Here is a 16,253-nt window from a genome sequence, read left to right as displayed (position 1 = left end):
GGGTGGGGCTGGGGAGTGGAGGGCAAGACAAAGCGCTTGTTCATGTGGGTTTCACAATCTGGTGGGAAAGATGGACAAGCGAATGCAAACTATGAAACATAATTTTGTCCACAGTAAGTTTTGTGGAGGAAAGCAAAGCAGGGTAAGGTGCCAGAATGAGGCAAAGATGGGGTGGAGGTTAATGTTACAGATAGGGGTCTGGAAAGGTCTCTCTGAGGAGAGGGGAGGAGAATGAAGTTGGGACAGGACAGATGGCAATCTGGGGTAGGAGCATTTCAGAAGAAGGGTGTAGTGCAAGGAAGCCATATGGTATCTTTGAGAAACAGCGAGAAGGCCAGTGGGGCTGGACCAAGCATGGACAGTCATGGGCGCTAAGGTGGGACAGGCAGCCTCAGAGGCACGGGCACATGCTTTTGTTTTGAGTGAGATGGAGGCTCTGGGAGGGTCCTTAGCCGGGAGGGATGCATGGCCCATGTTAAAAAGATCACTGACCACAAGGATGGCCTAGAAGAGAGCTAATGGGAGCTTGAGTGAGGACGGGAGCCCCTGCTGAGGTGGAGGCATGGAGAATGTGGACTGCCCTCAAGGTGGAGCCAGCCAGTCTGCAGAATGGTTGGATGAGAGCAGTCGGTAGACAGTGAGGTAGTGGGGGAGGGGACAGACCAGAGGTTCTAAAGATGTGATCATTGCTGGGCAAGGTTCTAGAGCAAGTCAGTGGGTAGCCAGGGAACTCGTGTAGAATAGGCTGTGACCAGCATTGCAACGACCCAAGCTGAGGCAATGACCTTGGCACCGAAGGGTCAGGTGGGGTGGAGGCAGAGGTAGCTGGAAATGAGGAAGTCGCCAGGTCAAAGCAAGGGAGCTGTTGATGTGCAGTCATTACCAAGGGAGCTGTTGATGTGTGTTGGTGTTCAAGGGAGGAAGATGGAGACTCAGAAGCTATCAAAGTAGAGCTGGGCAGCCATTATCCAGGTGGAGGGTCATGAGGTCAGATGAATGTGCTAGGAATGAACTGGAATTTTGAATGGAAAGTTGGGGGGTGGGGCATAATCTGGAGGTGGAGCTGTGGAGCAAAGATGTCATCTGCCCACTGCAAGCCTTGGTGTAAGAAGTGGCAGGTGTCCCAGGTGAGAGAATATGGACATGAAAGACTTGGCTGGTGTTGGGCCATGTTTCCAGACACGCTTTGCCAAGAGTCTTGGGGGCATGGAGGAAGGGTGGGGAGATGGGTTCTCACGTTGATCCTTTGGGCATGAGGACTGGGTTCTGGCAGTAGTGAATGGAACCTCGTCCTACTGGTCCAAGCTTGTTTGGGAGAAGGTGGGTCAGTGATTTTTGATGGCATCCATCTTGGAACTGCTTTCTTGGATGGTTTATTGGGGTGAGGTAGGTGGTGAAGCAGAGGAGATGGGAAGCGACTGGGGGTCTCCTGGGATTGTGAAGAGCTTGGTCATCCACCCTGCAGTGGCCATGGTGCTCTCTCTTGAGCTCCCCCAATTCAGTGGATCCCATAAGTCATGAAGGAGCTTGGCTAGTACCTCCATGTGCTGATGGATAACTGACTGTGTTCTATTGAGAAGTCCAAGGTCCCTGTTCAGAAACTCTCGGGTTCACATACACGCGGAGAACTCCTGTGACAAGTTCACATTGTGAAGGACCACAGTGGCCTCCCTCTTCTCATGTCTAATATGCTTCCCCTGATGACTCAGGAACACAGTTTCAACTCCAGGGCAGGGGGCGGTGTTGGCACCCCTCCAGAAGAGGTGAGTGGATGACCCCCCCGCCCCCAACTCCCATGAATTCTGAGGACATACATCAGCCATCTCACTAATACTTTCCAATCTGCCCACAGGACAGCTGTTGGAGGCCACGCCCCTCAGAGAAGTGGAAGGGGACCCCTTGTCTGTCTGGTCTCTGCTTTTCTGTGGTACTTGAAGAGAAGTTGTTCGTGGTGGATTCGCTTTACTTATGACGAATCATTCACGGACAACACTTTTTTCAGTACCAAATGCTACCTCTAAGGACGTCCTGGACACAGTGGAACTTCAGGAAGACGTCTTCATGTTGTCAACCATGTGGAGAAGATGTCGGATGCTTGACCAGGAACACCCTGCTCGACCATCTGTAAGTCATCTGGTCCACTAGCCCGAACATCCGATCCATCTGTAGGAGGCTTTCCCCTGGGCCATGCCGACTCAGGGGAAATGGCTCTGGTTCTGTCAACAGAGTCACCCTCCACGACTTTGAAGAGAGGCTGCCTGGGCCCAAAGCCAACTTCCCGAAGAGATGCTGGTGTCAGCACCATCCAGGGTGTGTGGCCAGAGGGGCAAGCACTCTGTTCACCCTGCGGGTCACCTAGTCACCAACCCTCAGCACCCACCCCACCCACCCAGGAAGACCTTGTGGGAGGTCTTTTCAACTTGGGGCAAGCGGCAATGGACTTGTGACAATGGCTGCTTGGTGGACCTGGACAGCCGTGGTTGGGAGGGTGTGTTCACTTAAAATGTGATGAGTCATCCCGTGGTAACCATTTTATTGCTGTCACTATTGCAGCCTCCTTGAAGCGCTCCTGGGACGGGACCTTGCCTTCTGATGAGTGACCTGAAGTGAGCGGGCCAGCTCCTCTCCACGGTGCGTGACTGTTCACAGAGCACGCGCTTTATTTATGAGGTGTGGCACCCAGTCCTCTAACCCTCACGTCTTGTGTCTTCACAGGAGTTGGCCGTGGTTCATTAAGAGCCAAAGGGATACCATGGCATGCTGACTTCATGGCAGCTGTCGAACGGTGCCCCTGTTGGCGAAACAGACGAACCGCATCCACCTGCTTAGGGTAAGTGCGTCTCGGGTGAGCATGCGATTAACTGTAGTAGTATGTCACTCGGCCCACTACCCAATATGGTTCCACCCCTTTTTTACAGGGCTCCGGGGAGGGCAGCGCCTCAGCAAGAGGGACCATGGATTGCTCGCCAGCATTCACTTATGGTACTTGGAGAGAGGCTGGCCGTGATGAATTCGATTCATCAAAGCGAGTCATACACGGCTCTCCTCTCTTTTAGTATCAAATTCTGCCTCGGAGGGCTGCCTGAGCTAATGCTGATGGCGAGGTATGTGCCCTGCTGGCTGGCTGAGCTCTCGGCAAGTGCTTTCCTGAGGATGCACGCTACTGACGCACTAACCCAATGTCTGCGCAACTTCCTGGGCATGACCAACTTTAGGACAAGCTAGAGAGGTTGTGGGGATGCCCTAACTTTTAAAGAAATTAACATTGAAGTGCATATGGCTGACTTTTTTTGCTATCAAATCCAACCAACCTTAAAGGGGCATGTAGAAGCATCTTTTTTTTTTAAGTAAGCTCTTAGGATATAGGCGAGAACAGGAGTAGGACCCGCATGACCCCTGGGTTACTAGCCTGTAGCCCCACACCCTCCAGGGAACTCCTGGGGTGATGCCAGGTTTACCAAGGAGGCAGTGCAACCTTGTGGTCTTTCAAGAGCTCATTGCTTCATTGAAAATGACTCAACAGTGGCTGACTTCTTTGCATTACTGAGTATTGCTTGCATGCCAGCCAAGTACAGGAAGTAGCATTCCTGTCCACACTAATCCTGGGTTGATGAACCAGGGGTTTGCTCGAGAGCATGGGTTTGATTTACCCATTGATTCGCTCATCCTCAGTGTCCCATCCACCCTCAGAGGCTACTCCCAAGCTGCCCAACTCCATGGATGCAGGGATGCTGTGAGTAGCACCACCTCATGGTACTCGGAGGGAGGTTGTCCGTGATGAGTTCGCATTATTTAGTGATGCCCAATACACGGTCGATCTCTTTTTGGTACCACATCTCTCCAGGTATCATCTAGGAACTGATTCCAATTTCAGGGAAGCCACACTCATGTTGGTTCCATGCCAGTGTACTTGAACTTGTGCTTGGCCCTGGAACTAATGGGTAGGTGTCACTAGTGCCCCTTATCCTCATTCAGTCTTTTTATGGAAGACATTGCCCATTTGGGGGTTTAAGACCTAGGGAGCTAAGGGTGTCCATGATGATTCTGGAATTTATTTTTTAAGAAACACAATAGATAATCCCCTCCCCTTTCAGTATTAAATCTTGTCTTGGAGGGAGGATTTCTTAGAGATGTTAGCAGAGTCAGGGGAGGGGCATGATTTCATCAAATTTTTTGGATAAAGTGAATGAACAGATTCGCATCTGTCGACCTGGAAGCCATACGAAATTTGAGGATGGAGGTCAGTTCTATTTTCAATATCTTATTCTTATTTTGTTTTGTTTTTCAAAAAGAATAATTATTTTACCTTATTATCATAATTATAAAAATGGGACATGCTTATAATAAAAATTCATGCAATGTGGGAAAATGTAAATAAAAAGGGAGAAAATTTCCCAATTCTTTGTGTACCCAGAAATAACCATCAGTGTCTTAGAAATTTCAAATACCTGTCTGAGCATATAAGCAAATAGAAATATAGATAGATAAATAGAAAGCAAAATATTTTATGAATATTATATTACACTGTACCTGATATTTTTATTTAAAATGTTAACTATAATTTTACTTGAATTTAACATAAAGATAATCTGAAGGAGATTGGGAGAATTGATAAATGTCCTACTTTACCATAAGAAATCTTAATTCCTAAAAGATCCCTATGAAACCAAGAAAAATTATTGTGTAAAATATTCAGTGATTGGGATCCTTATGTTTTTTTAACTGTTCAAATTTCACTGCTGGCTCAGAAATGTAAGGATATCAGCACTCTTACACTTCGCCCCACCTCTTGCCTGATTTTCACTCATACAATTTAATTTTTCCATGATAAATATTTGCATTTTGTTCTTTAACCACAATTCTTGCAGGTGTTTTATCATAGTTCTATATTTAAATGAAGTCATTACTAAGCACCAGTTTTCTCTCCTTAAGTTAAGCCTTCTCTGTTCCTGAGTTTTTAGTTTTAATTTATCTCTCAGGGGAATGGATATTACCATTGTTCATTCTACAGTGGCTCATGGACACTTCCTCTTATTTCTTGTACATTTGAGAATATCTGTCTCTTGCTTTTGCCACACAAGGGACAATTTTGCTAGGTATAAAATTCTCAGCTTGCTTTTTTTTTTTCATAGACTTGTTTAGATACTGCTCCACTGTCTTCTGCATTTGGTATTTCACCAGCTCTTTTGATGTGGCTTCTCCACATAGCTCTTACTTATCTGGACTGTATTATCTGGTGGATCCTTATATTCTTTGTTTCAAACACTTTGGGGCACTATGTTCTGTAAGGTCTTTATTCACTGAGGATGTCTGACCCTTGCTTGGACACCTTTACTCATCTGCCTAATTTTATTCCACACTATTCTCTTCAACCCTATGATTTCTCGTTCTTTTTAATTATTTTAGTCACTTGAAAGATACTTATGATATAAAGTCTCTCAGCTTTGGGGTACAAGTCCTTCTCTTTTTGTCTTTTGACTCAAGATAGTGCTTTTCTCCATGGGGTTTGTAACTTCTCAATGTGGGTTATCAGGGGGATTAAGGTGTTTCTGTTTTATTTCATTCCCTGTGCAAAAGAACTGTGACATATGGTTCAACATTGGATTCTGTCTGGCACCCATGGCTTTCACCAGTTGGGACCAGTTTTCTTACTTATTTGTTGACTTGAGGATTCCCATACCTTCTGGCTGTTGTAAAGCTTCACTCCATCTTTCTCTTGTAGCTTTGTTTCTCCTAGGAGAGCTCGTTCTAGCCAAAGCTTAGGTAGAAACAAACTTTCTTGTCATTTTTCTGGGCCTGTATAGTTTTCTGCCTCCCCTTTCTGTTCTAGGTGCCCACCGCTCTTGGGCCCAAGTCACATCTCCAGTTCCTGCTTGGAGATTGTGACTACAGACTCTTTGAGCCTCTTGGTGGCAGGTTGCAAACTTGTCGCTCTGAATTAAATTCTTTATTAGCCAGCTGAGGGTTTCCCTTCCTTTCATTCCTTTCAGCTGTGCACTTATTTTACCAGTCGACTTTGGCTTTTATCCATCACGTCTCCATGTTTGTGGAGGAGAAAGTTCTCTCTTAGCTGTTCACCAGGCTCTGACTCAGTCGCTAATTTTTATTTATTTATCAGTTTTTCTGAATCATATTAGTTTGTCGTTCCTTTGTTTCAAGGATGTCTTCTTCTATTACTTCTGTGAGTAGTTTTCTATTTACATGCTGGTCTTTTCTTGAGTTAAATGATAATTTATTACTTCATTACGCCCTGGAAGGGGAAAGAACCTGTGATCTGGCCCCATGTTGCCATCTCTCTCTCTGGAAGCCTCCCTGTTATCATTTGCCATCTGCATCTGTCTATTTAACATGAATCGTATCCAGATACCCCGCCCCCAGGATCATCTTCCACCTTGGCAGGGTCCTCTTTGCAGCGCCAGCTTCTGGGATGGAGATGGAGTCGGTCCCATTGGCCAGGTATGTGAATTTACCTTGAGGAATGGAGCATTTTTTTTTGACCATATGTATACTGGACTATTAACCCCAAGAACGCAATTTATTTTTAGGGAGACGTCTTGGAAGTTACGAACACCTTTGGAGATGAGTCCACCATTCCCAGGTCAGTACCATGGGATAATAATGTTTGCACTCCATGCCATCATTGCCTCTGTGGTTAGTACTGCAAAGTCAGCCTCTTTGGGACGAGCTCTACCTTTGGAGGGTTTCCTGGACACACGTCCTGTGTGAGCAAAGGGTCACTGCTGTCCGCTGTGATCTGATGGGAAAGGGAGACATGTTCCCTCCTAGGATCAGAATAATGCATTCTTATGCACTTGACCTCTCCACCTTAAAACCCCTGGGAGTGCTTCTTAGATACCCCGCCAAGCACAGCACAGGTGTCGATGTCTGGGCTGCTGCAGGGTCTGGGATGGGTCAGCTGAACACCACCATCGCTTAGTCGACTAATCCTCAGTGTTCACTCTCTCCTCAGCAGGACTTCCTGGAGGAGCCCGGCTTCGGAGAAGAGGCACTGGCGCCTGGTCGCGGCTAGTGGGCAGTGTGCAGAGATGGGTTATCCGTGTTGCCTTCACTTTATTTGTCCCAAATCCTCCATGGTTCACCTAGTTTTTAGTACCAAATCCTGCCTGGGAGGCTTCCTGGGGCGGAGTCCCACTGGAGGGCGGGACCTCGGTGTGGGTTCTCTCTGGGGGGGGGGCAGAGGGACTGTGGGCCGCCGACTGCAGAGCATGCACTTTCCAGGTGCTCCCTGCCCCCTCCGTGGGAGGGTTCCTGGACGTGGAGCCAACCTGGGGGAAGAAGTGGCGCTTCGCTCACCAGAGTGACTTGGTGGTCCTTGAGGAGAGGTCTTCCATGATGCATTCACTGTACTAGTAGCTGAATCATACATGGTAGACCTGTTTTCAAGTATCAGATCTGGCCGCGACGTATCCCGGAGACGCCAGCTTCAGGAACTAGCGTTCGGTTTCCGCGCGTGCATGCATGGTCAAGCTGAGCGTGGGCATGTCCTCCATGGATGGTCCCTGGGCCCCACAGCTGTGTGTTGTTTGCTGCTAGGATGCCAGTCTCCTTGAAGAGGAGGGGGTCTCACTGTAGAACCGCTTCATGATTGACAAGAGGGCATCCTGCCTGTGTGTGTGTGTGTGTGTGTGCGTGTGTGTGCGCGCGTGTGTGTGGCATGCGATTCTCTGCGCACCTTGGTTGCAGTGTGTTGCTCCCTAAATGGCTTCCTGGATGGGGGTACTCATTTCGAAGGACCCTGGGTGGCACTCGGTGGGGACTTAACAGAAAGGGGGTGGCTCACAGAGCTTGTGTGTGACCGCCGGCGCGTTACCAGCATCCGTCCTCGGGCCTGTTGCCGGGGCTGCATCGAAGCCTGCACCCTTGTCTGGTACTTGAATGGAGGTTGTCCATGGTGTGTTCATTTTATTCATGATGAGTATTACATGGCCAATCTCCTTTCAGTACTACGTTCTTCTCGGGAAAACTTCAGGAACGTTTCCGCCGGCGCCTGCCCAGGGTAAGGAAGCGGTCGTTTCTCCCACGATGAGTGCTCTATGTGGAACTTGTGTTGCTGGCCCCGAATTCCTCACTTTTTAGGTGAGACCGTGGTTTTCAGGTCACGGTTGCCTTCCCTTCCTTGGAGTCTCACGAGTGAACAGAGTGTATTGGTGGGTAACCTCGTTTTAGGGGGAAATCATCTGGGAAATGGTCTCAATGGTCAGCCAACAGCCCGATCAGCGAGACTTATGCAACATGTTACTGCCCCAGCCCCACCCAGTGTCCTCCCCCTCAGGGTGACCTCTGGGACTCCACGCTAACTCCAAGGGGTGAGGGGAGGCTCCCGGGCGGTGAGAAGCAAAGGTGTTTGAAGACAGGTTCCATGGCGCCTGGGGTGCTCCCCCATGCTGACCTTTGATCTTTGACCAGAGGTTGCCCTTGGTGATTTCACTTGCTTTATCCATTTTTGTTTGAGTATCAAATCCTTCTGGGTTGGCTTCCAGGACCCCGCCCACCTCTCCCGAGAACACGACTGGACAGTGTAGACGTGGGTGTAGAGTGGGTGTCGGCACCTCTCCAGTGGACAAGAACGAAGGTGATCAGAGAACACAAGTGTGATTCCCGATGTGGTCGCCTGGGCACGTGAGGATGGTGAGCCTGCTTCGCTTAGGTCTTGGAAGCCTCTTTGCATCTCCGTTTTGACCATTCATCCCAAAGACGTTCTGCCTCCACCACTTTTTCTTGGGAGGTATTTTGACCTTGTGGGAAAGAGTCTGCCCTCAACCATTTTAAAGACTGCGGCTTCTCAATTCTCTGTTTCTCCTCTCTCCACCTCCCCCACCCTCTCAAACCCCCCTGTGTTCGCTCTGTCTGTCTCTGTGATTTGTTTCCTCGCCTCTCCTTGTTTCTCGCTCTCTCTCTGGCTTTCTCTCCCCCTGCCAAACAGCATTTTCCATTTTCTCATGGGTTATGAAATGAATAGACGCTATCAGTATTTCGTCCCATTTGTATCAAATTATAGTGATAAAAATAATCAACACAAAATAAAACTAAAAACAAATGAAATGGCACCAAGTAAAACATGTTCAATTGACTACAAATTGGCAGAAGAATCCAATTTTCTTGACAACATGTCAGCGGCGCATCTGACCTGGGGAAATGGGACGCGGTAGACATGGCGGCCGTGGGAGGAAATTGACGCTGGCGGGGGCTCCGGACGGCGCTGTTTGATGTAGACAAAAGTACACGCAGGAACCGAATCTGCATTCAGATTTTTAAATGGAAAAGAATTGATCCTAATGAAAATGATTTGGGGGAAATAACAAGGGAAATAAAAGAAATGAAAACAGCTCAACAGCACAGTCAGGGAAACGAAACAGGGAATTGGATTAGTTTAATGGAATTCACTCTGAAAAACACATTTTTATGAAAATCAGTGTTGGCACAAATCTCATTAAGACAGTTGCATTCATGGGTGTTTGGCGAGGAGCAGACGGTCAGTAGACACTTGGAGTCAGACACAGTGTCCTTTACGCCACTGACCTTTTCTTTCTGTCCCAGGTCTTCCCAGAGCACCTCCCGGATGGATGTGCTGACTTCGGGGTGACACCCGGTGAAGTGGGGTGCGTGTTGAGGCAAGCACGCGCCATCTTGGTCTGCTCCCTCTATCCCTCGTGGGGTTTGGGGTGACATGCTGACTCCAGAGTGGGACAGAAATGCCTGGGTCAGTGGGGTCTCAGCCTGAAGGGCACGGTCTCATTCTGCCGTTGAGCACATGGGAAGCTGGCCATCCCCAGCATCTCCCTCCTTGAACCCAGTGTTGGCACCTTACATGGGTCATGCCGACCCTAAAGACATGTTCCTCATTGGTGCTGAATGTCACTTGTCGCAGAGGCCGAGCCTTGTTGCGGGGAGGGTCTCCTGGGTGGGTGCTTCTGGAATCAGAGCCACTGCCTGGGATGAGGAAAGTGCTTGTCCTTGTCTGGCACGAACATTGCATGTGGGTCTCTTTGCAGATCAGTCCCCACTTTGGAGGACTTGCAGAGCCCTGCCGCCCCAGGAGGTGGCCAGCAGGTCGAGCCCTCCCCCGAATAGGTGCGTGGGCGCAGCCCCGGGACACGCCGGAGTGTTGATGACCCGTGTGGCCTGGTGCGTGCGCCACCGGAGACCATGCCAGCTCGGGGACCATCTCCGCGGCAGGTCAGTGTCCGCGCTTCCCGCAGGGCAGCTGTCCACAGTGTTCCTTCTTAGGTGGGGCCTCCGGCCGCGGTCACTGAACTGTCCGTCACTCCACAGCTCGCAGCATGGGTGGTGGGCGCAGAATCCAGATCCTGCTTGTGGCCACGTCCTCTGCCCCTGACCCTGCGGCCAGGCCCTTATTTGGTGCCCTTTCTGGATGTGACGCTGCACCCCTTTCAGGAGAGGATCCCACCTGGATCTCCCGAGTAACTTCTGGGAAGGGTCTCTAGATGCGGCTCATTCGGGGGACAGGATGGCTTTGGCCTGCGGGGAGCGGGGGTCCCTGTAGAGTGGGAAGGTCCGACGCGCAGTGCTCCAGGGCCCTTGGGGAGGGTCTTCTAGAAGCACAGCCGCCTGGAAGCATCCGCCTTGAGCATCTGAGCGTCCATGGTACTTGGGGAGAGGTTACCCGAGCAACTTTGCATCCAGACGACGAATGTTGCTCGGTGAACCCCTTTTCGGTATCGCATTGCAGCAGAGAGGCCGTCCGGGAGGCCACGGCACCTCGGGGAAGAACGTCGGTATCGGCGCCGCTCTGGGGTACAGGATGGGTGGTCGACCAGTTGGAAAGTAATTGTTTCTAATGTACTTCACCTGGTCCACTAACCTCTGCTGGTACCTGAAGGGAGATCGACCGTGTTATATTCGCTTTCTTGACTTCGAATAATACATGGTTGATCTTTTCTCAGTATCAAATCGCACCTCGGAGGACCTCTCGGAGATGGAGCCCTGTGGGGGTAGGAGTGGGGAGGGCCCTCTGTGCCACTGCCCCGAAGGTGGGAGGGAGACCTGGGCGGGGCAGGGTGGGCATGCGGCCTGCGCTGTGTCCTCTCACCTGTGGTGTCTGGTTCACCCTCAGGGCTGCTCCCGGAGGCGACCAGCGGTGCTGCGGTGGCCACAGCCACGGCCACGGCTCTGAATCGGCATCATCACTCTGGGTACTTGAGGAGAGGTTGTCTGTGATGAGTTCGCTTTATTAATGACGAATATAACACAGATGGCCTATTTTCAGTACCACCTACTCGCGTGCAGGGCCAGGCCCGAGGCTGGCCTCCTGCGGGGTACGTGACTGCATGGGCTCCGCGTGTGACTTCTCTCATCCGTGCTGACAGGTCTCGCCGAATCCATCCTGGGAGAGCTACCTGGGGGCTCCCGGACCTTGGGGAGCAGGCGGGAGGGGTGCGTGGGGGAGTCCGGGCATGCAGCATATTTCTTCATGTGTGAAGAATGATGCATGCTCAGTCTGTTTTCCATGCCAGGGCCACTAGTCAGAGGGCTCCCGGAGGGCCCTCCGTGGGCGGGCAGCTGCCCCTCTGTAGGGTGTCCCTCCGCGGGGACACGTGCATGGCCCGCACCTCTCATCCCTCTGCCTCGGAGACGCCCGGCGGGCTTAGCCTCGGGGAAGAGCGGGGGGCTGCTTGCTGTGCGTGAGCGTTCGCATGCTTCCTGACGCACAATACACAGTCGACCTCTTTAGTATCCATCCCGCCTCGCATGCCTCCTGCACGACCACTGGCCCAGGAGGGCCCAGCATGTGCCCACTCGCATCCCATGGAACTGGGCCATCCCATGGCAGCGGGTGGCGGGGCTGCCGCACGAGGAAGAAGCCTCCGTCGGGATGCTCTGCGCCTGGTACCTGACAGAGGTTGCCTGTGAGGTGTTCACTGTCTATACGATGAATATTATACAGTCAACCTCTTTCCGGTATCGAATCCCACCGGGGACGACCTTCCCTTCGAGTGCTGACCCCGCAGGTGGCGGAAGCCTCTGCGTCGGGGTCCCAAGGCCCTGGCGTCGGACCTGGGCCACCTGGTCTATTAATTTTCCAGCTCCATCCTGTGCGGAGGGCTCCTTAAAGCACACGGAGTGGTCTCCCTGGCTCCAGAGCCCCTGGCTGCAGACATGGGTGCTCGGGGGGTGGGGGGCGGCGGGGGGGAAGAGGGAGGGTCCCCTGCGCTGGGCAGCCCCACCCTCCCCTAGCCCGGCCCTGCCCAGACCACATCAAGGTCACCTTGTGGTAGAGAGGGTTCTGGAAAGGCGAACCACTAGAGCACCTCCAAAGGCGGAGGAAGGCCATTTGGTATTTGTTCCTGGTGGCCTGGGCCTCAGGGAGCCCTTTCTGGGGGGGGTGGGGTTGAGACTCACCGGCTGCCCATCACTGTATCGTCCCTGCTTACTGCCACCCCTAGCAGACTGCAAGGTCTCTCAGGTCTCAGGGCAGGAAGTTGTCCTGTCCCTGCTGTGTCCCCTGCCACCGGGCACAGGCCAGGCTCAGGGTAGAGCAACTATGAGTGTTTGTTCCCTGACTAAGGAACTCAGGACCTCCGGGGCCTCTCAGGTTCAGCCCTGGGAAAGCGCCCTGCGCAGAGGGCACTTTCTGTATCCATCCCCACGCTGAGGTGTGGTGAGGAGCGTGAGCATATGGTAATCAGCTCTTAGAAATTCTTCCCATTTGTTCAAAGCTGTCCGGTTTTCCCCCTTTTCTGCCCCTCCCAGGTGTCATTGGAGAGCCTGAGGCCGGCTGCCACAGGGATCGGTCAGGTGGGCCTGGGCTTCCTGTCCACTTTCCAGGGGATCCCGAAGGGAGTGGCGAGTCCCAGTATAACCCAGCAGACAACCAGTGGAGCCCCCAACATCCCAGCCAATCCGTTCTCTGGGGAACTCCATCTGCAACAGGCAGGAGCCCGGTGTCAGAGCTAATATTTTATGCATGGAACTGACTAAATGGGGACATTTGGAGACGAAAATTGCTGTTAATGCATCCACACATCTTTGGAATATATTAAATGAGTGCGGGGGGGCGGGAGGCAACATCAGCCTTATTTAACAGCTCCAATGTATCCATCCCCACGCCGCAGCAATAAAAAGCACGGTGCCCCCCGGGTCTCCCAGGCCACCACCCAGGCGGAGCGTGGGGTACATCAGCCCCCACCTGGGAGTCATGCGTGAGACAGATGTCAGCCCAGGGGACCAGGCGCTCGGCAGCCTGCATGTCCCAAACTCATTTTAAACCCGAAGAGGGTGACCCCGTGCTGCTCTGCGCAGAATTTCATTAAAAGCCAAATTACTGGTTTATCTACTGTTTGAGGATGAAAGAAAATAAACAAAGGGCCTCGCTCATCCGCCAGGCTGAATGGAAATGTCTCCTCACAGTGGCAGGGACGGAGGTGACTGGGGCCACCTCCAGGGCACCGCACAGATCCGGCCTCGGTCCACACACCTGGCAAATAGGCATGTTCCTTCCTTGTAAAAACCAGGGTGACTTGGCACCCAGGGCTAAGGTCAGCACGTGGGATTCAGTACCTGAATGTTCACTGCCACCCTGCCGTAGAGCTTCTGGAAGCCATGGCTTTGACTGTAGGGCCGGCTCATAGTAGGTGCTCAGCTAATGCCTGGCTCAAAGCTGGCCACAGACACCAGCACAAAGTAGGTGTTCAAGATGTGAGGGTATATTGAATCGGATCTCTTTATCCCCAGGAGGCCCCGGGAGGACGTTTGTGGAATGAATAAATAACAGTGTGCTCTTGGAGGGAATAGAGAAGCAGAGAAACGAAGAAGAATTCAGGGAAGATGGACATAAATCTCCACCAAGGCTCTGCAGTCCAGGAAGGACCCTGCGGAGGGAGAGGTGCCATTTGTCACCGGTGGACAGGCTCGAGGGCCAGGAAGTAAGGGCGTGATGGAGGCTCGTTCATCATTTTCTCATTATCCAGCGATGTGGAAGGGGCCCGCACACGCGCAGCCGTACCACCCGTAACACAGACAGTGCAGGGCTGGTGGGGGAGGGGGGGACCCTGGGGAAGGGCAGGCCAACTGGCTGAGAAGGCAGGTCCATCCTGAGGCCCTGGTTTGAGAGGCAGAGAGGACAGGAGCCACACAGGGCCACGTGACCAGCCCGGGCAGGACTTTGGTGCCATTATGGCCGCAGGACCCACATGGGACCCTGCATCCTCCTGGCATGATCCCGAGGCAGGGGGACATCTGAAAGCCCACCTCGTGCCCTCATTTGTTGTTTTCATACCTATTCCCATGCCTTTGTTCAAGCTGCACCCCTGCCTGGACTGCCCCTCCCTCATCACCCTCTCGGACTCTGCCCCAGTGCCGCCTCCTACAGGAAGCCTTCCTGATCCACCCCAATACACACAAACAGCCTCAACCCGCAGTCAGATGTCAGCCCTATGACCCTGTGATCAACAGGTGTCTACCTCCCTGCTAGCCTCCAGGGGCACCTTTGGGGCCCCTGTGCCCGGGACGGAAGCTAGCCCAGGGAAGGTGCCGAGCCATGCTCACGGGCCTTGTCTTCTCTTCGCAGGCACACGGGACCGGACACTTGGCAGGGACATCCCATGGGTGGAGCCTTCCGTAGATCCCAGCCATGAGCCGAAAGCTAGACCAGACCACTTCTGCCTGAGAGACCTGGGCTGGGAGCCCGGCCTGACCCCGGATCATCCTTGGGTCTGGTAAGTGCCTGTCAGGGGGACCACTAGGCTCTTCCCATGTGGGCCTGGAGCAGAGAGGGGTTTGCCTGGGGTACGCAGGCTCTAGGGAGAGCCAACCCTGTTCTTAGGGCCGATGCCACTTGACTCTGGGCTCCAAACAGCGTTTGTGGAGTGAATGACTGACCGAAACGGGACCTCCTGCCCCAGCCAGAGCTCCATGCCCACCCCACATGGCCTTCCCTGGGGCAGGACACCGCTGAGGGGGGCACGGAGCCTGCGGGTGGGAAACCGTCCAGGGTGCGGCTCTCGCCATCTGTGAGAGCTTCGTTTCTCTAACGCTCGAAAATAGATGTTTCTGTTATGCTCGTTGTTGGCAGGGGAGCGGCGGGGCCTGCCAAGGCCTGGGGGAGCCCGCCAGCCTGCTGAGTTTTACTGTACTAACAGTTGGGGGGGGGGTGTCTCTGTTAACTTGAAATCCCCGATCAGTAAACATGCCAATTTAAAGTGTAATTAACTCAGGCCGGAACATTTTCAGATTTGGACCGCTTTTCACAGTTGAGGTTGTTTTTCTTTTATTTATTTATCTCTTCCCGGGTGTGATGGTGTCTGTGGCAGGTTTTAGCCAGGAAAAATAGGATGGGGTGGGGTCTGAGTGGGGCGCGGGGTGGTGGGAAGAGGAAGGGGAGGAAGGCAAAGAGGGGAGGTCTGCCTGAGACCCCGAGGGCCCGGTGTCTGCATCGACTTTCTGTCCAGGATGGTGGGTGCCCGGTGAGGAAACTGAGGCAGAGGGAAGTGGGGGGCTTGCCCGTGTCGCTCTGACCCGTCAGCTGGGCCCTGTGATAAGAATGGGGTGCTGCTGGGGGGCCCCAGGCAAACACTGGGTCCTTCTGACGCTGTCCTGTCTTGCCTCCCTCGCAGGGCCCTGCTTGCTCCGAGCCCGCTCCTCCCATCTCCTGCTCCATTGGACTCCACAGTGGCCCCCGCTCCTGGAGATGGGACCGCACAGCGGCCAGACCAGCGCCTTCTCCCGCCTCACCAGGAAGACAGGCCCCACAGCCACCGCTTCAAGGACCTGACTGAGCGCCAAGGGCGGTCCCTCCGTGTGGGACAGGCCGGACTTCTCTGTGGACCGGGGAGGACTGTGGGCATGGGGAGGACCCAGGGCGCGGGGAGGCGTCCTGAGTGACAAACTCCAATGAAAGAGCCACCGACCCCCGACCGGGAAGGACAGAGGGGTCCCGCTCCGCCTTTTCAGCCCCTCGGACTGTTGTCAGCCTATTTGAATAATAAACCCACAAGATAAAAGAACGCAATCTCTTCGTGTGTGTCTGTGTTCGGAGATGGCTGTACGTGGGAGCTTGAAAGACAAAGGTCCCGGGCCTTCAGGAGGGGCCCTCGGCAGGGGGCATCTTCCAAAGGCCGGGGCTCCCTGCGGCGCCCCCCTGCCCGTGCGCCCACATTTCCAGGTGGAAGCGAGGGCCATACAAAGACAAGCTTCCTGGCGGTCTGAAGTCTGAGATGACTCCCCCAGCCGCTGGCGTCACTCCTCCCACCGGGGGCCGAGGCCAGGGCCCAGGG

General features: G+C 53.1%; 1 long non-coding RNA gene across 1 annotated transcript; it reads left to right on the top strand.

Moving 5' to 3' along the window:
- The first annotated feature begins 11,420 nt into the window (after positions 1–11,420).
- On the top strand, positions 11,421–15,981 carry LOC102240669. Its single transcript, XR_314248.2, has 3 exons — positions 11,421–13,904; positions 14,549–14,696; positions 15,594–15,981. It is a non-coding gene; the product is annotated as an uncharacterized LOC102240669 (long non-coding RNA).
- Positions 15,982–16,253: the final 272 nt, after the last annotated feature.

This window comes from Myotis brandtii, unplaced genomic scaffold (assembly GCF_000412655.1).
Source record: "Myotis brandtii unplaced genomic scaffold, ASM41265v1 scaffold535, whole genome shotgun sequence".
In the NCBI taxonomy this organism is placed as follows: Eukaryota; Metazoa; Chordata; class Mammalia; order Chiroptera; family Vespertilionidae; genus Myotis; species Myotis brandtii.
This window is presented reverse-complemented; position numbering and strand designations above follow the sequence as displayed.